The following is a 25,433-nucleotide window of genomic DNA, read 5'->3' as shown; positions in this document are numbered from 1 at the left end:
TGGTATAATCATCAAAGGGGGACGATTTTCTGTGACACCCGATCATTTCATATGACAGATCTAGTAACTGAATTATCTGGAACCAGTGGAAAAGGGGGATGATTTTCTGTGACACCCGATTATTTCATATGACAGATCTAGTAACTGAGTTATCTGGAGCCAGTAGAAAAGGGGGATGATTTTCTGTGACACTCGACCATTTCATATGACAGATCTAGTAACTGAGTTATCTGGAGCCAATGGCTGTGTCTGTAGAAGGTGGTGAAGGACACAGGGTGATAGATGTGATGTGGAAGTAACATGACTTCAGCAAGCTCTATTGTATGTGACAGCTGCTCCCTTGAGCATGGCTTCTCAGTGTCACTGGACATCACATTGTGGGCCATAGATGCTAGTTGGGAGACTGACATGGGAGGATTACTTCAGGCCAGGAGATTAAGGACAACCTGGACATCTTTGAAAGACCCCAACACACACACACACACACACACACACACACACACACACACACACACACAATTACAGGACAAAAGTCTGGACTGTTTTTACTTTGTCTAGGAGTCTTTCACTTCTTGGCATGGGTTCCCAAGACCCCTCTTTCATTGGGCAGGAGAAGAATCAGGATGCAAGAGTTGAGCTACCGACTTTCCCTCCTTGAGAAGGAAAGAATTCACCACAGTCAGAGCTGTTAACTTCTGCTGGGGGATCCTGGGTTTTGCATGGATAAGGCAAGACTTAGTACCTCCTGTCTGTCCATAGTTCATGAGCTCCAGAGGACTCCCCCCACCCTTACTACCATTCTCCCTGTCTTTCTGATCCTCATATATAGAGTTGCCCCCTCTGCATCCTTGGGTTCTACTTCTGTATTATTTATTGTTCTATTGCTATGGAGAGACACCATGACCTATGAGCTAGATAAGGCTGAAGCACTGGGCCACGCCTTAAGCAAACAAAGAGCTGTGACATGCACAGAGAGCACTCTGGCTAGAGGAGACCTGATCCATGAGCTCCAAACCAAATGGTGTGTCGTGCAACCCAGGGCCAACCAAGAAATGCCATAGTAGCTAGGAGCAAAGCCCGCCAAAAAGCCATATATATAAACCTCAGCCCTTTGTTTAATAAATAAGACATTGCTTGCAAACTCCCAGAGTCTGTGTCATTGACTCTGCATCTACTCACCCTCTGCCCCTTGGTATCAGAGACAGTGATTCTCCAGCTGTATAGCTAGCAACACAAGGCAACTGATAAAGGAAGACATTTAATTAGGGACTTGCTTACAGCTTCAGAGGGTGAGTCCATGACCATCATGGCTGGGAGCATGGTGGCAGGCAGACAGGCATGGTGCTGCAGCAGTAGCTGAGAGCTTACATCCTGATCACAGGCAGCAAGCAGGGAGAGAAGAGAGAGAGAAGAGGAGAGAGAGAGAGAGAGAGAGAGAGAGAGAGAGAGAGAGAGAGCACAAGACTGGGCTTCTCATGGGTTTTTGAGATCCCAAAGCCCACCCCTAGTGGCACACCTTCTCCAAAAAGGCCATACCTCCTAATCCTTCCCAAACAATTCTACCAACTGGAAGACCAAGAATTCAAACGTGTAAGCCTACAGGAGACATTCTCATTCAAACCACCACTTTATCTTTATATGAAAACTATACTTTTGTGCATCAAAATTACAGTTTAAATACATCTGTACTGAGTAGGAGCAGATGTTTCTCTTCTCAATCATTATTCTCTAAACAACACAGTACAGTAACGTTTACAGCTTTAGTTACTGTATGAAGTATTTCAAGTAATCCAGAGATTACTAAAGTATACAAGAAGGATAATTAACATGCAAATATTATACGATTTTTATATACTCAAGGATCTGAGTATTGCCCTGAGTCTTAAAACCAATCTCCCATGGATGCTACATCAGCTCAGTAAAAAGGAGATATGACAATTTTATTTCTAGATTGATTGTGTGTGTGTGTGTGTGTGGAGGCCAGAGGACAAACTCAGATGTCATTCACTCCTCCAGAGACATCTTCCAGTTTATAGCCCCTCACTGCCTTGGATCTTAGCAGGTAGGCAAGGCTGGCTGGCCAGCAAGCCCCAAGGATCTGCCTGTCTCTGCCTCAGCAGCCCCGGGGTTACAATCAGAACTCACCACACCTAACTAACTCTCTTACATGGATTTGGAGGCAGGCAAGCCAAGCATTTCATCAACTGTCTCCCCAGCCCTAACTCTTGGTAACACAGACACAAAATTAGTCATAGCTGATGAGGTATCTAATTCTGTAGTGACCATTTGTGATATGGTAAATTGGTAGCTTTCATTCTCTCTTATTTCTATAAAATGTACTGATCAGAAGAAATTCTAGCCAGGATCCTGGGTCTAAATCTCAGACAACATTATTATATGATCTTGAGCAAATAGCTAAACCATTATGTGAGGAATTCTTCGCTTATAAATGGAAGATAATAACAATATCCAAGTCACAAGGCTGCAGAGTTAATGAATATATAAAATACTTAGAATGGGTGATAGTCTAGGCACTAGTAATGACTCAATTTTTTTTAATCAATTGCTGTTCCCTCTTGGTATCCCAAGGTCCTTGCACACACCCTCACCCTTGATATTTAATTCCTTACTACAAAATAGTGCAGCATTTGCTCATAATTTAGACTGTCCTATAGTATGCTTTGATTGCTTCTAGTACCCAGTCAATGAAAATATCACAAAAATAGTTGCCATATAATATTACTTAGAGATTAATAACAAGAATAAAAATTGTGCATGTTCCCTACACCTTTTTTATTCCAGAGATTGTAAATCTGAGGCTGGTTGGATCCTTGGATGTGGAAGCTGTGCAGAGGGAAGGCCAATGGCATTGGTACCCACTTGCTTACAGTGCTGCATTCTGGGTACCCGAGATGTGAGCAGCACAGTATAACCTCAACTATTTGTAGAACAAATGTTCTCGAGTCATCTGCTGGTATAAATGCCTACTGGTAATTTTCCACTGGGAATTTATTAAAATAAAACATAAAGTCCTACAGTACACTGGCAGTGGACTCTTTTGGTCTTTTGACTCCAGAAAAGGAGTGTTAGTGGAGCAACATCGTCATCTTCTTGGCTTCCTTGGGAACCAGGCAAAGCCTTGGGGAAGAGCTGTGTTCACTGTGTGTTTTCTTTTTGCCTGGGAGAGACCCTACCAGTGGAGCAAAAGAGATTGCAAGCAGATACCATGGGCCAGTGATCCAGTCACAGAACTTAGCATCCACGAGGGTAGAACAGAATTCACAGAGTGATCTGGTCACCTAGAATAGATTCATTTGGGGGAACACTCTGTAATGAAGGGGCGCTCTCTGTCTCCATGGCTCATCGTGACTGCTGCTTAGGTGCAAGTGCTTGAAAAGACTCACTGGTTCCCACTTAACACACTGTTACAAGGGGAGAATTTTTCACCAAGCGAGTTCAACAGTGGTTAGCATCCTACAAATTCATCAGACACATAGGTGCTTTGGAACCTGTCAGAGTTGAATGCACTCACCTTCTGAAAAGCATACATGGACCTGCTACCAGACGCCAGAGCATTAAAATATGAGAGATGATAAAGTGGGGGAGTCCAGAGTGCTCAGGCCCTCTGGGATAGGATCGGTGCTCTTACAAAGAGATTGGAGAGGAGGTAATTCGATAGAAAAAGTTGCTTGCTGCCAACTCTGTCACCCTAAGCTCCATTCCTGGGATGCACATAGTGGAAAAAGAAAACCAACTCCTGCAAGCTGTCTTCTGAACTCCACATGTGTGCTGTGGCACAAGCTTGCAAATATATATATTTGCAAATGTATATATATATATACAAAAAATACATGTAATAACATTAAAAAAAGAGGCTGTGGGAGCACTCATCTTTTTGCTCCCCGACCCTGAGCAGGCACACCATTTATCCCTTTTTTGTCTTCTACCATGTGAGCCCGAGTGCCAGCACGGAAGCAGAACATGAGCAATCAGCAGACACCAGTCTGCTGGGTCTTCCACTTCCCCACCTCCAGAACCATGAGAAATAAATTTCTATTATTCACGAACTATCTAGTGGGATATGTAATCAAGTCACCCAGTCTCAGGAGCTCAGTTACAACAACAAACAGACTAAGGCAAAGTCTCAGGAGATTCTGGAAACCACAGCGTGTGTGTGTGTGTGTGTGTGTGTGTGTGTGTGTGTGTGTGTGTGTGTGTGCATGTGCGCATGTGCCTGTGCATGTGTATGTGTATATAATTGTTGTGGAGGTCAGAGGACAACCATGGGTTTTGTCCCTCTTTACTTTGAGACAGGGCGTCTCTCACTGGTCTGAAGTTCTACAAATAGGCTAGTCTGAGTGGTCGGCAAGCCCTGGGGATCTCCGTGTCTCTGGCTCTCCAGCCCTAGGGTTACAAGTGTGTACTACCACATCCAGCATTGTATTCAGAGTCTGGCAATCATGCTCAGGTCTTTAAGCTTGCAGGGCAAGCATTTTACCACCTGAGACACCTCCCCTGCCCCGCGCTGAGTTTTGAGGTGCTGGAATCATCTACTATGTTGGGATTCACAGACAAGAGTTCATGACAAACTTTTGTCGTACGTAAAGAACAGAGATTCCATTCCATGTTTGGGGTTCTTCCTTTTCCCTATGACTCTTGGATCAGCGCAGAGGGTATGAAACAGAAAAGAAATATGAACAGAGAAGAAATGTGGAGATAGAGAAGTATTGAAGCTGTCAGAATTTGCACGCTCAGCTCAGAGCTCATTTTGCTCAGGACGAAGGTAGGTTTAGGGTGGAGTCTCAAGGTGGGCCAACAAGACTTAGGAAACTCAGCCCTTTCTCCTTTCTTCCAGCTCCACCACTTAAACAGATTCTGCCCAAGAACATTATCAATGAAGAGGGCTCAGTGGTGCTTTTGTAGACACAGCCTTGGTTCTAGAAAACATCATCCCTGAGTCCTTGGACTCTTCAGGGCTGATTGGAAAATGTGGACCATCCTTTTAGAGAGTTATGAAGAGGAAAGGCTCCTTGGAGGTCTGTCCCTTTGAGACACACTGCACACAGGTCTTATGGTGGGCGGGCCTAAATGCAGACCACGGCAAAGACTCCCCGGTACGCTGTTCCTCTCTGGTTGTGTGAAGCACCGTGGACTGACCATCACTATCTCAACTCTGCTTTAAAGAAAGAAGTCACTAGTAGTCTCCCAGTGTCTCCTTCTGAGGATTTAATACCTTAGGGTAAAATTGAAGGCCGCCATCAGCCAAGCCTGCGCTGCTTCCACGTCTCCAGCCCTCGAATCGAGCTCCCTTTATGGCCTGATCTACCCTCTCCTTTCCTCCTCTGCAATTCTCTCCCCAACCCCTCTCATGCCCTGAGACAGAATCTTGCACCATCAGCCTAGGGTGGCCTCTAACTCACTATGTGGTCCAGGCTGGTTTGAACTTGCTGCCATCTTCCTGTCTCAACCGCCTGAGCTCTGGGACCATTCTCTCTTCAGTTCTTGCTCCACCTAAAAAGCCAGCTTTCACTTATGCTAGAAAGTACTCCTGGCCCTCTGGACCCGCATCAGCCTCCTCTCATCTACGTGTCCAGCAGCTCTGTGCCTACTTAGGGCATTTTTCATCATCTTCCTCGCTCTGTGGTTACATCCACATTCTCCCATCCTTCTGTTATTTTATAAATTCAGTGACAGGATTTGTGCCTTACTCCATCTTATACTCCATGGTACATCATATTCTAACAGAAAATCTGCCATCAGGCCTCTGCATCCATGGGACTTACATCTGTGGATTCAACCAACTGTGGATTTAAACTATTAGGGGTGGAGTTGAACATGCTGGACATGCTGAACATGTTTCAATCATTCTTGTCTTTGCTGCCCCGCCACAGACAGCACATTATAATGACTATTTACATATTTACATAGCATTTATACTGTGTTGGGTATTGTAAGTCACCTGCACATGATCAGCATGCAGGAAGGTTGCAGCAGTATGCAAATGCTGTGCCATTTTACACAGGAGTCTTACACATCTGCAGATGTTGTTATCTGTGGCAGGCCCTGGGACCAATTTCCCAGACACAGAAGGATGGCTGGATTAAGTGAAAAGAAGCATTCTGTTGGTAACTGAAGAAGTTGGTGCTTTGAAAGTGTACTTGCAGGTATGGTGAGTGCCTGTAATCTCAGCATTTAGGAGGTGGAAGCAGGAGGATTACCATGAGTTTAGGGGCTGAGAGTTTTATATATAACACGATCTTGTCTCACATACCCAGTATATTTGTGGGTTTTCATTCAAGTACATGTATGTAAATGAACAGTAAGTACTCATGTTAGAATGCGTTATATTTTTCTGCATTCATGAGACATAAATGCTCTAAATCTATATCCCTTTCATCTATCCATTCACTCACTCATCTGTTTGTTAGTCATCACAGATTTACTGACTGCCACCCTATGGAAGGCACACACGGGATACGAACACCTCTAGCTCTGGCTTCAGGCAGTGGTTCACATCCTTAGGTCAGTGTTTACATCACTGTTGCCCTTTATTCCAGACAAGAGAGAGTGAAGAGGTGCTTGTCCCAGAACACCATTGTTGGCCAAGAATAAAGTGTGCTAGGAACAGCTTCACAGTTGTGGGCTTTTGATAACACAGAGAGCTGGATTAAATGTGACTTTAACATTGACAGAGAACACTGACGTTGCCAGAGTCCCCTTTACCACACTGTTTTGCGAGTTTGCTTTAAGAATAGCTGTAGGGCCAGGCACGGTGGTAGTGCACACCTTTTATCCCAACATTCAAGAGGCAGAGGCAGAAGGATGTCTGTGAGTTCAAGGACAGCCTGGTTTACATAGTAAGTCCCAGGCCAGCGAAGGCTTCGCACTGAGACACTGTCTCAAAAATTAAACAGAAAAAGAACATAAGCTATTACATTCCTCCCCGCTCCCCTTCATCTGTAGTTCGCCCCTGGCATTCATTCAATGAAGCACTTCGTGTCCAGTATTCCAGACTGAAATAACCTCCAATGAAAATCGGAAATCAATCCTTTTTAGCTAATTATGCTAACCGGAGAGAAAAAGCTCCCAGTTTTGTAAGCATGGACCATATATATAGAAGAAGGGGCGGTGTCCACAAATAAACAGTTTCAGAAGTAGGTTGGTCCGGGTTATATTTGGTTCTAAATAATCAGATGACTTTTTAAAGTTGCTGTATATAAGTTACTTTTGAACAACATTGTAAGGGAGTATCAATTGTCCTGGATCTACAATCTATCTAAAGAGATAACAAGGTCTGCACCCCTTTATCCTTTTCTTCGAGTTGGAGGACATTCGAGTTTACCTCATTATCCCTCTCTTTGCACGGGTCACTGTGCATCCCCCGCCAGCCAGGAGCCACTAGACCTTTCCAGACCTCTTTGCAAACCTGCAGGAAGAGACGAAGGCATTTCCTGCTTGCACCGGCGATCGCCTCTGCCCTCCCATCTCTCTTCTCCCACGGCCCATCTGCGCCTCCTCTCTGCTCCCTTTATTGCCACCCCCGCCCTCAGCTGGGCGCTCACGGCCCCTCCCGCGCGCGTCTGTATTTGGAGCTGCCGGAAGCCGCGGGCGACTCTCCCCGCGAGCAGCGTGACCGGCTCGGGCTCCCGTGCAGGGGGGAGGCGGAGGCAGCGCAGGGCCTGCGGGAGGAGGGCGCGAGTGACCGAAGCCGGCTTTGCATCACCGAAGCCGGGACCTGGGTTCCGCAGCAGGTCAGGCTAGAGCGCGGGGGGACTGGGGGAGATGGGGGCGGGAGGGGGGGTCTTGCCTGGGCTCTGGGCGAGCGCTCGCAAGTTGCGCGCCCCGGGTGGGGTGGGAGATGGCTAAGACGCGGGGAAGAAAGGCAACGCGGGCTCAGGGATCTGAGGCCACCCAGATGCGAGGACTGGGGATGCCTGGACTTGGGATGTGGGGAACACGGTGCCCGAGCGGTCCTCATCTGGGTCAGTGCAACCTAGCGCTCCAGCTGGTCGCCTGGCGCTGAGAACCGCGAGTTCCGGGGGCTGGAGGGCCACCCATAGCCTGCCAGCCGACAGCTACCGCACCCTGGGGTGGTCTAACTTCGAGGGGTCTCCACTGCTCTGCTCTGAGTCTCCCAAGGGTTCCTGGGTGGCTTTCATTGAAATGAATCTTGCCAATGCCACCTCTCTCCGAAGGTGCTGGAAGGAAAGAGACCTGGCTTCTCTGCAGAACCTGACTTGAGGCCATGAGTCACTTCTAAAAAATGCAAACGCAACTGAGGCTTTGAAGGGAGGGCTCTGAAAATGGTACCCTGCAGCTACTCTCTGACTGCCCCATAGGGGCTTGTTTGTGACATCAGCAATCTTGTCACCTTTAGGCTGATGGTCTGCCATGCACATGAGACTATTTATTCTCATCAGCACCACAACGAGGCTGTGCGTTAGCAATATCGGAATCCATACGTTCTTTAAGTGAGTGTGTTTTTAGGATGTTCCGGACGTGTTATTAAGAATTAGGTCCAAAAACGCCAGGTGGAGGTGAACATTGAGCAACCAAGATAAGAGCCTTTGCCTGCATCGTTAGGTGAATTCAAAAGCCCAGAAAACTTAGGATAAAACTTAGCTTATCAGAATTGCTTGCAGAGCACTGTTGCGTTTACTGCCTATGTCAGTTTCATTTGTTTGTTTGGCTCTTTAGTTTGTTGGTGGACAGAGCCTCACTATGAAACTCCAGCCTGACCTCAAACTCTTAGCAATCCCCCTGCTTCAGCCTCTTCCGTGCTGAGATTACAGGTACGCACCAACGCTTCTAGCTTGCTTGCTTGCTGTGAGGCAGAGTCTCACTCACTCTGTACCTCTGCTGGCCAGGAACTCACCACTATCCCAGGCTGACCTCAAACTCACAGTCCTCCTGCTTCAGTCTTCTGAGTGCTGGATTCCTGGTGTGCACCTCATACCTGGCTAGATGTCTTTTAATCTCGGGAAATCACCTCAGAAGTCATGGTGACATGGCTGGGACCACTTCATGGAAGGTTTCAGCGGTGTTACCATCTTTGGAGTGATTTCTGTTTGCTGGGTTTAATTAGAACACAAGCCTGCTGAGGGCAGGGAGGGCTTCTGATAGTTCTGTTAGCTCTGCATGGTTATGGGCTGAGAGCATGTTAGAGCGCACATGGTTCTGCACTGAGATCACCAAAAGCTGGTGGAAATAATTATCAGTGGCTTGAAGCCAGGGCATGCTTTCTTGATAAGACTGTACTTTTTTTTTCAAGAGAAGACATATTTCTCCATGAGTCCTCAAATCTAAAAACCCTTAATAAAATTAGGACACAAGGATGAAAAGAAAAAGAAGCTGACTGTGAGAAATCATGACAATTATCAACCGCTCTTGCAAGCAGGGAGTGGGTTTTTTCCACTTGTGGTTGAGATGAGATGGTGTTTGGCTTGTTGATAGGATATGGTGTGGGGTTTGCTCTACTTCCTGGCTGAGGAGCTGGGAAATCAGAGGCTTTGGGACATGATGTGGGGTTTGCTCTACTTCCTTCTGAAGAGCTGGGAAATCTGAAGAGCTTGGAAATCAGAGGCTTTGGGACATGATGTGGGGTTTGCTCTACTTCCTGGCTGAAGAGCTGGGAAATCAGAGGCTTTGCGGCCCATGAGGTCTGTTGAGTAACTACTCAGCTTGGCTATTGTAAGTCAAAAGTGACCAAGGAGGGGTGGGGTGGGGTGCAGAAGATGGCTCAGCAGTTAAGAACACTGGCTACTCTTCCACAGGACCTGGGTTCAGTTTCCAGCACCCATATGGCAGCTCACATCCCTCTTCTGGCTTCTACAGGCACCGGGCACACACATGGTGCACAGCCATACATGTGGATAAGACACTTTCATAAACATAAAATAAATTTATAGAAAACAAAAAGTGGCCAAGGAGAATATGGAGAGGAATGGTGCTACCAAGTTTTATTGCATTGACAGATTGAAGTTTGAAGTTTAGTTAATTTTCACCAGGAACAATTTTCCCTGCGCGCGCGCGCGCGCGCGCGCGCGCGCGCGCACACACACACACACACACACACACACACACACACACACACACACACACACCATTCTTAGTTTAGATGGATAAAGGACACAAAGAGAAGTAGATTTTTTTTTTCTCCTGACAGCAGACACCTCCTTCCCACCTTGGGCTAGAGCCCCTGATCACTAGATTCTCCAACGGCTTGAAGAATGCCCAGAAATTAAATACTCACAAGAACAACATTAACTTCTTTTAGACACGATGGTGTTTTTTTGCTTTGCATATCTCCTAACAAATATCTTTATTATGAGGTTTAGTTTTATTTGTAATTCATTGATTATGTACTATAAATCAGAATATGCCAAGCCTATGTAAGTTATGATCATTGTATTTAAAGGAACAGTCGTGAACATATCTCCAAGTTTAGAAGTAGAACAAAAGTTGTGAAAAGAAAACTTTCAAAGTGTAAGTATATAAGATCGTATATCTGATAAGGAATTTGGATCCACGATATATAAACAGCCTTTCTAATTTACTAATAAAAATATGTCAAATGTCAAAATATGCCAAAGAAGATGATAAATGGCCACCAAAGCCATAAAAAGATGTCCAACATCATTATCCATTGGGTAATTGCAAATCAAAGCCACAATGATATTTCATGCCATACTCACTAGTGTGACTGCACTTAAAAAATCAGGCCAGGCGGTGGTGGCACACGCCTTTAATCCCAGCACTCGGGAGGCAGAGCCAGGCGGATCTCTGTGAGTTCGAGGCCAGCCTGGGCTACCAAGTGAGTCCCAGGAAAGGCGCAAAGCTGCACAGAGAAACCCTGTCTCGAAAAACCAAAAAAAAAAAAAATCAGATAATCCCAGGTGTTGGTGAGAGTGTGGAGGAATTGCAGCCCTCAGACACGGCTGATGATAGTATAAATGGTGTGTTTAATTTGAAAAACCATGGTCCCTTGAGTTAAACACAGAGCTACTGTATGACCTAGCAGTTCCCCTATACTAAGTCTATATTTGAGAGAAATGCAAACATGGCCATGAAAGAGGAAAATATACACAGGGTTAGCAGTATAGCTCAGTGGAAGAGCATTTGTGTATCATGAGCAAGGCCTTGGGTTCAAACCCCAGTACTGCACATTAAAATTCATTTAAAAAAGGAACAACAACAAAAACTATACGCAGGTTCATAGATGCATCAGTGGTAACAGCTAAGAGATGGAAACACCAAAAAAAAAAATACCCATCTACTGATGAGCAAACAAGAAAATATGATCGATCTATGCAATGGGATATTATTAAAGGGAAGGCAGCGCTGGGGAACTGGCTTGATACCCAGCCACTAAGACCTAAGTTGAACCCCAGCACCCACATAAGAGCTGGCTACAGTGGCTTGTACCTATAACCCCAGCACTGGGGAAGCAGATTCAGTAAGAGACCCTGTCTCCAAAAATAAAGTGGAGAGTGACTGAGGAAGACAGCTGACATTGGCCTCTGGCTTCCACACACATTAGCACATGAGTGTGCGCACAGAAAGGGGTGCAGTCCTGTATGTAACATGCTACATGGGTGAACCTCGATAGCATCCTGCTAAGTGAATTCACGAAAGACCACATATTGTATGGATCCACTCCTAAGAAAATATTTCTAAGAAATCTTTATCAACAAATGGGTTATTGGTTAGGATGGGGAGGTGAAAAGGGTACTACGAAGCTTCTTTCTTCATTTTTATTTTTATTTTATTTTATTAGTTTTTCAAGACAGGGTTTCTCTGTGTAGCCTTGGCTGTCCTGGTACTCACTCTGTAGACCAGGCTGGCCTGGAACTCAGAGATCTGCCTGCCTCTGCTTCCCGAGTGCTGGGATTAAAGGTGTGCGCCATCACCACTCCACTTCTTTATTTTTAAATATAATGTTTGTATTTTTTTTTAGAGTTTTGTACATGCATGCAATGTATTTTACCACATTCATCTCCCAGTCTCTGCTCTTAACCCCTCCTATGTCCACCGCTACCCTCTACCCTTTCCCAACTTTGTGAAATCAGTGACAGTTGCACAGATCTGTGAGATTTATAAAAGTAACTGAATTGGACCCTTTTAAGTGTTTTAGTTGAGTGCTGTGTGTGTTATATCTCAAGCAGGCTACTAGAGAAAACAGGGCTTTACTGAGAGAACAAGGCTGCCACCTGGCTTGTGCGGCTCTCTGCCTTCCCTGCCCTATGCTGCTCCCCCGTTCCCCCCAACTTTTGTGTTAATAATCCCAATTAAATTGTGAAGCAATTTTATAGCATGTATATGAGATCCTAAACAACCGTCGTTTAGACCTTATTAGTTTTTCTGTTATTTTAAAGGCTTATATAATCTTACCTTTTTTCTCCATCACTTTTTGCTTGTTCATTTGTTATTTTCATTTTTTTCCTTGTTTGTTTGTTTTGGAGATAGCACCTCAGGTAACCTAGGGTGGCCTTATACTCCCTAAAGAGTCGAGATTGGCCTTGAACTTGTGATCCTCCTGCCACCGTCTCCGGAGTACTGGGTTTGCAGGTGTGTGCCACTATGCCCTGCTAAATCTCATTTTCTTAAGACTCATCATTACATTTTTAACAGTAAGCTGAATTGTCACATGGAAGTCGTCTTATGATCTTTGACAAATATTCCCTGTCCCCTATGGTCCTTCTCCAGCTGATAAGCATATAAGCTGTCTCCCTTCACAAGAATGCTGCTTTGGAGACCTTTCCCATGTGTCTTGGGAGTGTGTACTTTCTCTCTCTCTTTCTCTCTCCCTCGCTCTCTGTTTGTGTGTGTGTGTGTACACATGCATGTGTACACATGTTCACATGTGTGTGCAAATATGGAAGACAAAGAACAACCTTAGATATTGTTTCTTAAGCACTATTCATCTTGTGTTTGAGACAGGGATCTCTCATTGGCCTGGAACTTCCCCGCTAGGCTAGGCTGGCTGGGCAGGGAGCCTCAGGAACCCATCTGTCTCCACTTGCCTCACCAATTCTGAGATTTCAAGTGTCTAGTACCATGTTTGGGCTTTTTGACGTAGGTTCTGGACATGCTTGGGCTCAGGTTCCCATACTTGCAAGGTAAGCCCTTTATCAACTAAGCTCTGCCCCCATCCCTGTGCTAGGAGTTTTAGTGACATTTCCACTGCCGATGTAAGCCTAGCTTATCATTCCTCCAGCCCAAGATAACATGATGAGATCCGAAGTCCTGAGTTTCAATCTATTTCAATTCTGATTGTAATAACTATTTTTCTGAAGTATGGGAACACTAAACAAGTTCACAGGCAGTGGTGGAGGAGATGGCTGGGTGCATAAAGCGCATCAAATGAGTGCAGTCCCATAGGAATGGCTTTTTGTTATGTGAGTGTTATGTCCAAGGGAGTCTTGCTTTGTATTTGTCTTTATAAATCATTTTCTCACTTGGAAAAGAGCATGACTTCTTTCACTAAGAAATTATTTGACAGGTTTTCCTCCTTCACAATATTGAGCCCTGCATAGGAACTGTGGAACCCCGAAGCAGAGTCCTTGATTATTATGAACAGGTGTTCATCTACCCTAGCTAGTAACTACACATCCATCTGATAGTCCCAGCTTCTTGCTGACCTCTCAAACAAGTGTAGAAGGAGAGCATGGCCTTGGTGTTTAAGATTGCACACATGCCTGATAGCTAGATGAGTCAGGGAAAAACTGAGGGCCCTGTTGGGCCACGCCATAATCAAACAGTGGGACTTTCCAAACCTCTCATAATCTGGAGAGAAAATAACCCATTACTTAGTGTTATAACGTGGAAATCCAGAGAAATTCTGGGATTCACTGGAGATTTGTTGTTTTGAATGACAGCTGTGTGATAGCAACTGTCATGGGGCCAAGAATAAGTACCAGTGAACAGAAGCTCTTATCTAAGCTGTGGGTGCACATTTCAAAGGATCTATACTTGGGGTGGCATCCCGATTTACTATCTTGTTTTCTGTTTTGTTTCTGTTCACAATAGACTCTCTGGTCCTTATGAGATAAATTCTATTTTTTCCCACTCTCTAGCAATAAGAATCAGTCAAACTGGGCCACACCAAGAAAGCTGGCTGTATTACTTACCTGTCTCGTTGCTGTAACAAAACACCCAAATAATACAATTTAAGAAAATGGTTATTTGGATCACAGTTTGAGGGTACAACCTATCATGGTGGGGATGATATGTCAGGAGGAACAGGATGGTCACATTGCATTCACAACTGGGAAGCAGAGAGAGATTGATATTGGTGCTCAGCTGGCTTTTTTTTCTTCAGTCTGAGACCCCAGCCTCCTCTGTGGTACCAGCCACACTTAGGGTGAGACTGTCTTCCTCAGTTAACCCAATCTGGAAACTCCCTCACAGACATTTCCAGAGAGTTGTCTCCTGGGTAATTGCCAGCCCAGTCAGATTGGCACTCAGTAGTCACTACTGCACAGGCCAATCTGATTTTCCAGAACCAAGTTAAGTAGTAGGCTTTCTGATTGGCAAGCATGCAGTTCAGTTTGACTCATTGTCTCTGCACCTGAGGCTGACCGTTGTGCAGAATCTCAGTTTGGAAATCATTGTGTTTGTCCTTTAAAATCCATTTGTTGAGTTACCCTAAAGTTATTGGTATTCGGAGTGGAGCCTTTGGGAGGTAAAGGGTACCTGAGGGCTACCCTGAGTTCCTGCTGCGGACAATCCTTCACTTCCTGTATCCAATCTTTCTTGAGAATGGCCTCTTGAGTAGGACAGTGATTCCTCCAATGTCCTTCTATAGGGAAAGTGAGCATTATCCAGTTAAACTTCTTTAGTAATTGAAAGTGTTTAACCGAGGCTTGCTAAAGCCAAAGAGCCTCGGGTAGTATAGAATAGGGGATGTTTCTTCTTCGTGCGTTCAGTCTCACTTAGTGCTTTTGTGTCATCATAAAATACCCGAGACCGAGTAAGTTATAAAGAAAAGAGACTGTTTGGGCTCCTGGATCTTGTTGCAGGGAAGTTTGGGACAGGCGGTCACACCTGGTGAGGGCCCCGTGCTGTTTTAGTGAATAACAGAAGTAGACTAAGCATGTGAAGTAGCTGCCTTCATGACCGCCTACTCTGTGGTGACTAACCTTGTCCCTCTGGATAGCATCCTGCAAGACTTAAGGCAAACTCTCATAAAAGTCTCCACCCATCGTGAGTGTGCCCCCACACTCTTTGACCATGACAGTGCCCCTAACCCTGTCACTTCATCACCTCCCAAAGGCCCTGCATCCTGGCAGTGCTCCAGTGAGAAGTTCAGTTTCAATTTGGGCTTTATAAGTACAAATCACACCAAAGCCATAAAGGGAAACTGGTCCCTACGCTTATTTTAGCAATCTTCAGACTGTGCACATGGACAGGCAGAAGCCTTCCAGAAGTGTCCGAGCATGGTGTTTTAAGAGAAGAAACATCTGAATCCTTGTCTGTGTGTACTTTTCCTAAGATGCTTCTTCCTGATGGTGGGCCTGTGATGGAGACAATTGAACCATCTCACTTTATTTCCCATAATTCCTTTTCCGCTTTACTTATGAAAAGCTTCTTGCTCATCTTAGTATCCGTATTAACAGAAGTTCTGTCTCTAACTCACTTTAGTAAATTGTTCTGTTCAAGGAAGTAAAAATCTAGCAGGTGGGAAGAGAAAGGGGGCTGTGTTTGAGAATGCTTGTTTAGTTTGATGGGTGAGGACATTGAGTGATTCTCATTCCTAGAGGGGAATGAGAATATTATAAACTGTACAAGTTCTAAATCTTTCTTCAAAAACACTGAGGACAGGGTGGCTCACCGATGGATAAAGGTGTTTACCACCAAGTCTAATGACCTGAGTTGACACTTGGAATCCACATGGTGAAAGAGAATCAACTCCTGCAGGTTGTCCTTTGGGTTCCACAAGTATGCTGTGGCTCCCAACCCAATCAATCGAAGTCAGAAAGAACATTTTAAGGAAAACTGATGCTGATCTACAATCTAGCCAAACTACACTGATGTCATAAAGGTTGTACTTGAGAAGGACAGAACCACCTCTATCATACCACATATCATAATAAACAATTCTAAGCTTATAAAATAACCAGAAAGACCTACCATCCAGTTCAAAGGACGCAATTTGTAATACAAGAGTGAATTTATTTAATGATGTTAAATTTGCATCTTCCGCTGGAACTTCCACAGGATAAAGTGCTGCAGATGTATTTGGTTTTTTACATGCCTATAATTAATAATTATATGTTCTACTACCTTTTATTTTACAAGTTAACTTTCGTATCCACAAAGATATAAAATAGCCTAATAAAAACCGATGAGTGGCTGAAATAACCCAGATGGATGAATAGTTACGGTTCTGGCTAGATTTATATTTCCATTTCCCCTGACACTGATGACTCAAACATTTTTGATATTTTCTCACCATGCCACACTTCTCATGTCTCCTGGGGAGGTTTTGAGGGACATTTCTGTAACAGCCTTTTTCATCCACCCCTGTCTCTTTATTTGAGTAAAGTAAAGATGTAAAAACAAAACAAAATTGCTCCTCAAGCTTCCTCACTTTAATAATAGGTGTCCTTACCCACGTTCATGAAATAACTTAATAAAACTTACCAAAAGAGGTGGGTTTCCAATAAAATACTTTTGGCTTATATTTAGTAATTACTTGTCAAAATTTGTAGTGTCTGTGTTTTGTAAGGTTTTTTGGGGGAAGTTTGATTGGAGAAATCATAACAGCAACAATGATGGCAGAAGAGGTTTTTTTTTTTTAATTTAAGCTTCATAGCTTTTTTTCCCACGTGTGTGAGTATTTGCATGCATGCAGTGTCCAAAAAGACCAGAAGAGAGCATCAGATCCTCTGAGATTGGCATTGCCAATGTTTGTGAGTCGCTATGTGGGTGCTGGGAATTGAACCCAGGTCCTCTGGAAAAAACATGCTCTGAACCACTGAGCCATCTCTCCATCCCTTTACACTATTATTTTTGATGCAAAAAAGTATAGTGGGGTAACCGGTAGAAGATTAAAGCAGAGCATACATAAAATTAAAACTGTCTCCTGTAGGGCAAACAGACCTGAAACATAACTTCACAAAAAGAAAATGAAATTTTGCAAAGTCACAAATGACTGCTGAGGAGGGGTCTGTTTGTGTTGTTCTCTAATGATGTCTTCATCGGGTCCGTTACTATGAGAACACCTTCTGCTGTGACTGAACCCATGTACTGATTAATTCCTTGTGCTACTGATTTAGTGGGGATATTTGCTAACTAACAGTCTTGGTGTTTATTACACCTCTCAAAGAGGGAATCACCCTTCCTTCCTTCCTTTTCTTTCTTGATAATTACTTATTCACTTGCTCATCTTTATTTTTTTTTCTCCTCTGGAGGGACTCAGTGTGTGTGTGTGTGTGTGTGTGTGTGTGTGTGTGTGTGTGTGTGTGTGTGTGTGTGTGTGTGTAATTAGTCATCATTGTTTGAATCTATAAATGTATGTCTTCCACTCTAAATTTGTGAAATATTTAGTTATTATATATCCCTCTCTCTTTTCCTTTCCTTCCTTTTCTTTTTTTCTTTTCTTTTCTTTCCTTTCCTGTCTGAGACTCTGCAGTCCAGGCTGGTCTGGAACTCACTCTGTAACCCAGGGTAGCCTCACAGTAATGGCTGTCCTTCTGCCTCCGCTTGCTTTCCGAGTTCTATAAGAACAGGTGTGAGCCACCACGCCAGGATGTTACTGTTTCATGAAACAGGATTTCCATTTCAATCTCTTTCTCCTCTCGTGAGGCTCCAGGGACACTAAAATTAGACCCTTAGTGTGGCCCTACAGGCCCCTCAGCCTCCATTCTTTTTTCTTCAGTGTTTTTTTTTCTTTCTATTCATCAGATTAGACAGCGTCTGTATCATCAAGTTCAAGGCACCTTCCTTGGCCATCTCCATTCTGTTGTCAAGCCTACCAGTGTACTTTTTGTTATTGTAGGTTTTTTTTCAGTTCTAAAATTTTCTTATGGTTTCTATGACTCTATTAAGAACTCCTGGCTTCCCGTTGTTTCCGGGATATTAGCTTCATCTCAAGCACAGTTAAAACAGCTGTTACAAATGTCTGGAAATTCCAACATCTGTGTCACCTTATAGTTGACATTTGCAGGTTGACTTTTCTCGGGGTTGAGTGTGTTTCTCTAGTCCCTTGCATGCCAAACCATATTGATTTGAATCTTGGACATTCTGGTTTTGCTTTATGAGACCCTGGGTCCCTTGGCAAATCTTTTTTTGCTGTTGGCATTTGGCTTATTGGCTTTGCTTGGTTTTACTAGCCAGTCAGTTCAGCTCTGTGTTCCATGCAATGGGCAGTGGTCCCAGCATTAGCTCTGTTTTCAAAGCCCCTGTGTCACATGTGCGCTCTATTTGGGGGTTAGTCTTTGACTCCAGCAGAAGTTTGTAATAGTTCAGTCTCAAGGACTTTGGGGTTGTCCCACATATGCACAACTCGGGGGTGAGACTGGAACATCCCGTGAATCAGGGCATTCCCTTCAGCTCTCTGCTCTCTGTGGTTCTTTCCCATAGTCTCCTGTTCTTCTCCCAGGAATATGGGATTTCTCCTGGAAACTGTAGCTCTTCATCCTACTGCAGTATAGTGTCCCGAGTCTGGGTTAGCTCAGGACAAAGCAGTAAGGTGAAGAATAACAGCCAGCACAGACGACTGCTCAAAATGCCTTCCCACACAGTGTTCTCGAGTCGGTGAGTAGTGACGAAGAGCTGAGTTCATTCACTGGAAACAGGGAAACTGAGACCCAGGTTAGTCATCCACCAGATATGTGGGTTGCCACTGAAGGGGCTATATCTCAAGGATTCTCTGATCCCCATAATGTGTTTTCCACTATATCACATGACAAGACCTAGTTTCTTATAGTCAGAGGTCCCAGTTCAAAGAATGACTTACTCTGAAAAGCCAATGGGTGTTGATTTTGAGGACTGAACCTGTCCCAAGGAGGGAATGTGAACTCGTGAGCTAATCACTGTATGTTCTCTGTCGTCCTGTGCTCTGCTCAGGATTGGTGGAGAAAACCTGAAGTCAGTACCTTAAGGGAGATGTAGGACCCTGAAAGACTCCACGGCATTGTGGTTGAGGGAAGGAAGTCCACGGTCATTTGGCCTTCCCGCTTCAGAGCTGTGGTAGAATGGTGCTTTGTGGCAGGAATGAGCCCATAGATACCAAAAAGAAAGAGACAGGAAGGGGCGGAGCCCAGCATCCCTTCAACTTCCTTCTACTCAGCCCCACCTCTTAAAGTTTCTACCTCCCAGCAGGACCATGGGCTGGGGTATCAAGCCTTCAACATCATTTATTGTATGACATTTAGAACCCAAACTAAATGGTAACTGATGTTTGCTGTTTGGTGGAAAGCAGGTTCCAGAAACAATCCATAGGGGAGGAAGTGAGTAATATGAAGATGGGCTCCTCGGTAACATGAGCATCATCTCTTGGTGAGCCTGCCTGACTTCCTTCTCCTCCTAATACTGCTCACTAAGGAAGGTATTTCAGACTCAAGTGTCTAGATATGACCGTTGTGCCTAGCGGAGAGTGGAGGCTGGGGACAAACGAAGCAAAACTAATGTATTTAGTTAGCCCATCAATCGTGAATGAGTAAATACGATGATGGGGGCGGGTGGGGAATCAATTAACAATGAGTCACAAGATGACTTCCCTCAGTGACTGGTAGGAAAGAAAGTCACTGGTGTACTCATGCCTAAGAAAATTAAACTAAGGCAGAATGGTCTGATAGTTGAACAGATATTTTTAAGTTCCACTGTACTTGTGGGGAAGTTCATCCACTGTGACTTTATTTTTGCAGAGAACTGTTTTATATTTCCAGTCATCCAAACATCATCATGGGAAAGGTTTGAAAGTCTTCAGCTTCCTCCCACTTCCAGTCTATTTCCGGTTTGATCTTAGGCTCATGAACAGAATCCTATGGATTTGAATGTGCTTCAAGGAATCACCATGGGGCTGAGGAGGTGACTAGGCCTGTAAAGTGCTTACTGTTTAGGTGTGATACCTTGGCACCCAGGATGTCAAGCTGGGCTGGGTGGTGTGTGTTTGTAATCTACCCTAGTGCTGGGAGGTGGAGACAGGCGTATCCCTGGGGCTTGCTGGCCTGCCAGCCTAGCCCAATCCATGAGCTCTAGGCCAAGTTAGAGACCCTGTCTCAGAGATGGAATGTGGAGGCTAAGGGGATGGCTCGGTTGAGCCAGAGTGCATGCCGTGCAAAGTTGAGGACTTGCATTCAGATCCCTAGCACTCGTGTTAGAAGATGGGCATGGCCGTGCACACCATAACCTCAGCACTGCGGAGGTGGAAACGAGGGGAGGAGGAGGAGGATTATTGGTGCCACCCTAGTCCCGGTTCAGTGAGAGACCTAGTCACAAGGAATAAGATGGAATGATAGAGCAGGACACCCGACCACTTCCTCTGTCTTCCTAAACTGCATGGGCACACATAACCACACATACACCCCAACATACATAAAAGTAAAGGGTAAATCTCCTGAGGAATTACACCTGAGGTTGACCCTAGCCCCTATATTCACACACATATATGTACAAGTGGTCATACACACACACACACACACACAGAGAGAGAGAGAGAGAGAGAGAGAGAGAGAGAGAGAGAGAGAGAGAGAGAGAGAGAATGAATCACCAGAGAATCTCTCACCACAGTTCCTTCTCCATCTTTCACCTAGGAATGGGACCTTTGAACTGACTATCAGGAAACCCTAAAGACCTCACTCTCTTCTATTGACGTGAAAACATTATCAAAGTAACTTTCTTCTTCATTCATTTTATGAACTTGCTGTGAAGAATTTACAAACCTTTTTGAACATTATATATATATATATATATATGAATACATATTTGAAAATCTAAAGAAAAAGAGCTGTGGAGCAAGCACACAAGCACATACTTGTGGTCATGGAAGCCACTGTGGTTCCAAACAGCAAAGACTAACCGAGCTCCCACTTTTAAGTGGAAATTTCTCCTGTGAAAATCTGGCTTCCAGCCTGATCTGGGACCGTGCCAGCGAGTAGGCAGTAAGGAAAAGGCAGCGAGTGGAAGCCAATTCATTAGTCGATCAAAAATATTTATAGACCTCTCTAGGTGTACAGCACCATGCTGGACTCAGTGAGAAGACGGAGGGAAGAGAACAGTCGCAGCTCAGGCCAAGCACGCTACCTGGCTGCTTGGACAGCAGGGCGGACACGTGATAAGGGAAAAGGCAGCATGGGGAGTGCTTTCATTGGACGAGGTGTCTTACAGCCCCTGAGGATACGGTCTGGACAAATAGGCTGCTATTCTCACACCATTTGCAGGTTGTCGTGGGGTGCCAGTGTCCCAGGCAGCTGTGAAAGCTGTTCTTAGCCCTGATGGGAAGGAGTGAGGGGAAGGCTCAAAGGGCCCTTCTTCACTGAATGTGAGATGGTTTAAGTGAACTGAGGGAAGGTGGGTGTTTTTTTTTCCAAAATTGTTCTACAGAGATTAAATTCTTAAATTAATTCTCTGTGGGGTGTGTGTGTGTGTGTGTGTGTGTGTGTGTGTGTGTGTGTGTGTGTTCCTGTGTGCAGATACACATGTGTGCAGGTGCATTTGAAGGCCAGAGGACAACTTCTGGTGTCATTCCTCAGATGTCACCCATTATATTATTGAGACAAATTCTGTCATTGGCCTGGAAGTTCCCATGTAGGACTGTCTAGCCAAAGAGTCCCAGGTGTCAGCATGGCTCCACCTCTCTAGAGCTGGGATTACAAGTGTATGCCATTACACCTGGGTTTGGATTTTTTTTTTTTAATGTAGGTTCTGGGGACCTAACTCAGCTCCTCATGTTTGCAAGGCATGTGATTTACCTACCGAGCCATCTCCCCAATCCCTGAGAAGGACTATTTTAATGTTAAAGTGTCATTGTAAAAATATTTAGGCAAAAAAAATGTGATTAAAAATCAAATTACAATAATGGGTGGTGGCACTCGCCTTTAATCCCAGCACTCAGGAGGCAGAGGCAAGCAGATCTCTGTGAGTTCAAGGCCAGCCTGGTCTACAGAGAGTGCATTCCAGGACAACCAGAGCTACACAGAGAAACCCTGTCTCAAAAAACAAAAACAATCTAATTATATACTACACCTTTCATTTTATGATAATGAAATACATGTCTATAGAGAAAATCTTGGTTAGAAATGTTGGAAGAAGGGGCTGGAGAGATGGATCAGCAGTTTGGAGCAATTGCTGCTCTTCTAGAGAATCCAGGTTCATTCCCAGCACCCACATGGCTTACAACCATCTGTGACTTCACTTCCAGGAAATCTGACACCCTCATCTGACCTATATGGGCATTGGCTACACAGGTAGTACACAAACATGCATGCAAGCAAAAGGCTCATATGTATAAAATAAAATAAATAAGCCTAGAGCTTTTTTTTTAATGTTGAAGAAATCTTCAACCATACCACCCTAAAGATGTCTGACCTTGTCTGCTCTTAGAGCTAAGCAGGCCTTTTTAGAACTTGAATGGGAGAAATATTGGAAGAATAAGTAAAGGAACAGGAAAGAATGAAATATTTTAAAAACTTTTCCACTGACCAGATTTTCTCAATGACCCCTTAACATTCCAAATATCGTAACTCTTGCACTGTAACATGGACTGTCTTCATAAACTTGGCCAGCCTGTTTATCACTGTCTGTGTCCTGGGCTCTACATCTTTCTTAGACGCCCATGGATAGGTATTAACATAGCAAAGCAAAGTTAAGCACTTCCACTAGAAATCCATTTAGAGTTTTATTCCCTCTGTATCTGACTTATTGTGAATCTATAATCCTTCTCTGACCAGGAGATATTTTAAACTGCTAAACTGCATGTTTAGGACTGAAGCAGCATCCTTGGCTGCTGACTCCACTCACTTTCAGCTTTTCAACGTGGCAGAGGTAATTCACCTCCAGCTCTGGGAGCCATGCTGACTCTGGGAGGCAGAGGGTCCATGCCTCCATGCAGGAGCGTGTAACCCAGAAACTTTTTTTTGTCTGTACTAGCAAAAGCTAAAGCCACCACGAAGTGTACTACATGGCATGGAGACACCTTGGCAGGAATCCACCAATGCTGTAGGTCAAGCTCATATGCTGCAAACCTACCATACTGTAGCTCAAGCCTGCAGGCTGCAGCTGGCCTGTGAAATACACTAGGAAGCTTGCCATACTGTAGCTCAAGCCTGCAGGCTGCAGCTGGCCAGTAAGATACACTAGTAAGCTGTTTTTAACTCCATTTTATCATTTTTTTTAAGTTCTCTCAAGTTTTAGGTGGAAAGTTGAGCCCCACATATTGAGTGCCAATGTAGCTGGAAGTTTTCCTGTGTCCCGCCCAGTCCTACAGCCACTCAGACCCAAGTAAACACACAGAGGCTCATATCAATTACAAATTGCATGGCCATGGCCTATGGCTCAATTTTCTTGCTATCTAGTTCTTATAAATAAACTCAGCCCATTTCTATTAATCTATATGTTGCCACATGTTCTGTGGCTTTACCTGTGTACCATTACATGCTGCTCCCTAGACAGCAGGATGGCGTCTCCTCTGCCTCTGCCTTTCTTCTTCTTGTCTCTCTCGTATTTCCCGCCTGCCTCTAAGCTGCTTTGCCATAAGCCAAACAGCTTTATTTATCAATCAATTAGAGCAATACATATTCACAGCATACAGAAAGACATCCCACAGCAATACAGTCTATGGGAGAGCACACACGGGTTACAGGAAATATTTCTTTAGTCTAGGTCTCTTTATAACTGCAGTCTATGGGCTAGGACATACCTGTTACAGGAAATAACTGAAGCCCAGTTTTTTTATTTATAAACTCAGACACAGAGATACCATATGGCATAAGAAGAAAGGAGGGACCTTCATAGAAGAAGGTGACACCAGAGGCCAGGTCACAGATGAACAGCATGCCTACAGAACAACCGTTGAGATGAGAGCAGGATCCACCCTGTAAGAAACACATAGAGACATTCCATTGTGCTGGGCTCTGTTGACTGGAGACTCACACAGCTAGAAGAAGAGTAAAAATAGGGGTCATTTTTAAGTGCATACAAACCAAGAGTTGGGCCAGGTATGGTGGCACACACGTATAATCTCAGTTCTCAGGAAACTGAGGAGGAAAATTGCAAGTTTGAGGCTAGCCTGGGCTACATAACAAGGCTCTTGTCTCGAAAGACAAAGAAAAAAATATAGAGATAGAATGAGAAAGAAAAAAAGAAAAGAGAAAAAAACCTAGAAGCTGTTTTAGGAGGGAACCTCAAAGTCGACTGAAGACACCCCAAGACCAAGTTCTTGGCATAAAGGAGATTTATGTGCCCCAGAGGGACAGAGAGCAGGGAATAAGAGACAAAGACAGGAGACAGAGGATGAGGGAGAAGGGGAAGGGGACAAGGGATATGGCGCAGAGGTATTTGTCCCAGGGGGACAAAGGACTGCCTCTGGATAGAGAGGAGACAGATGTGGTACATAGGAAAATGGCAGTTTATAGAGGTACAAGGAGAAACCCCATGTTAGGGTGAGGTGTTTAATTTTAATTAGGCATGTTAAGTAGGGCAGCCAAAGGGAGCTTCTGATTGCTGGACTTCACCACTTTGATAGCTGGACCTTGGCAGTCAGTCTCAAGAGGAAGACGTGGCCAAATAAGAGAATAGACCTTGGTGGCTAGCTTTAGGAATGTAATCTAACAGTTTAGCAAAGCAGAGGGAATTGGGGAGAAGGGCAAGGCCTGCCAGAGTCACATGCCCAAGTAGGCTAGTGTCCCTTTGCTGTTATCAATAACTTTAGGAAACCAGGCATGCCAACAAATAACCCCAGTGGCCCTTACAACTCAGATGTGACTCTCTGAATTATGGCAGCATGCTTCAAAAAGATGGACACAAGGAACTTCGTAGGCTTGGACGGCTGGTGCACGCTGTGATCCCAGTACTAGGGGAGCAGAGACAGGAAGACTGAATTGGAAGCCATCTTGGACTGTGCTGTGAGTGTCAGGCAAGCCTGGGCTATATGATGAGACCCTGTCTCAAATAAATAAATAGATTAATAAATTTGTGCACTATGTGCCCTGGTGGAACTCAGTGGATAATACCTTAAACCAGAAGGAAGCCAGACAAGGCATAGAGATGAAATCATGTTACTTGGAGATGGAAAGGTAATTGTCAAAAGAAATGGCTACAGTAAATTGAAAATTATTATCTCTCAAAATGAAAAGACATGAGCAGGGAGCTATTATGTTTTTGGAAGAATTATATACTATGTTTTGCAAAAAGGTGGAAGAAAAATAGTCAATGTTTTTGGCATGAAGAAATAAGTATTTGAAGATGTGAATAAGGTTAACCAGATCTAA

General features: G+C 44.4%; 1 protein-coding gene across 2 annotated transcripts in view; it reads left to right on the top strand.

Annotated features, from left to right (window-relative positions):
* Positions 1-7,620: 7,620 nt before the first annotated feature.
* Cap2 (cyclase associated actin cytoskeleton regulatory protein 2) overlaps positions 7,621-25,433 on the top strand; it is a 145,917-nt gene continuing 128,104 nt past the window's right edge. Inside the window, exon 1 of one of the 2 annotated variants that reach the window (XM_052729652.1) lies at positions 7,621-7,751. The gene's annotated coding sequence lies outside the window, so the exon portion shown is untranslated. The remainder of the gene's footprint in view (positions 7,752-25,433) is intronic. The other variant, XM_052729653.1, reaches the window with a different exon arrangement.

This window comes from Peromyscus californicus, unplaced genomic scaffold (assembly GCF_007827085.1).
Source record: "Peromyscus californicus insignis strain IS unplaced genomic scaffold, ASM782708v3 Scaffold_8__1_contigs__length_139910024, whole genome shotgun sequence".
Classification (NCBI taxonomy): Eukaryota; Metazoa; Chordata; class Mammalia; order Rodentia; family Cricetidae; genus Peromyscus; species Peromyscus californicus.
This window is presented reverse-complemented; position numbering and strand designations above follow the sequence as displayed.